General features: G+C 60.7%; 1 non-coding gene across 1 annotated transcript; it reads left to right on the top strand.

Annotated features, from left to right (window-relative positions):
* The first annotated feature begins 674 nt into the window (after nucleotides 1-674).
* LOC147571771 (small nucleolar RNA U13) lies at nucleotides 675-777 on the top strand. Its single transcript, XR_015247089.1, has one exon. It is a non-coding gene; the product is annotated as a small nucleolar RNA U13 (small nucleolar RNA).

The following is a 777-nucleotide window of genomic DNA, read 5'->3' on the forward strand; positions in this document are numbered from 1 at the left end:
GTGGCAGGGTTTGAATGTGAGGAGAAAGGAGGTTTCCTGGGGGCAGAGAACAGGGTTTTGAGGGGCCCTGGACCCCAGAGACCACGGGCTGAGCTGGAGGCAGAGAAGGATGTTGGGGACAGCTGGCCTCCACTGGGCCCTGGGGACTGCGATACGTGAGAAGCCGCGGAGATGCTGTCAGCATCCAGGTCTGTGGCAAAGCCCCACAGATGACCAAAGTCTACCCTCCCGGGGCTGGAGTCAGATGCTGAACTCTGTGTGTGGAGGGCCATGCTCCCTCCGAGCCTCTGGGGGAGGGTGCTTCCTGCCTCTTCCAGCTGCGGGGGCTCCTGATGTCCTTGGCTTCTGGCCTGTCCCTCCAACGGTGGCCTGTCTCCACGTGGTCTCCCCGGGTCTCTGTGAGTCCTTCCCTGTCTCTTACAAGGACACTCCCATTGGATGGAGGGCCTGCCAAGTCCAGGATGGCCTTACTTCAGTCCTCTGTGACACGACCGCACCTGCAAAGACTCGATTTCCTAACAAGGTCACAGGCTGAGGCTTCCGGTGGGCATGTGCTTTTGGGGGCACTTCACCCAGGACGCCGGTTCTGGGCCTGCTCCCCGTCACCCTGGGGCTGACCCCGGTCCGTCCTCGGCAGGATCATTCACCCTCACACTTAGAATCAGGCTCCGGGGATCTTTCTGTAGTTCGTAAGTGTGATGATTGGGCTTTCACGCCATCGTGGGCCCCGTGGCTCCCTCCAACCTTGTTACGACCTCAGCTTGTGATCCGTTGGCG

The sequence above is a fragment of the Puma concolor genome, chromosome F2 (genome assembly GCF_028749965.1).
Source record: "Puma concolor isolate L17-30 chromosome F2, mPumCon1.1.hap2, whole genome shotgun sequence".
Taxonomy (NCBI): Eukaryota; Metazoa; Chordata; class Mammalia; order Carnivora; family Felidae; genus Puma; species Puma concolor.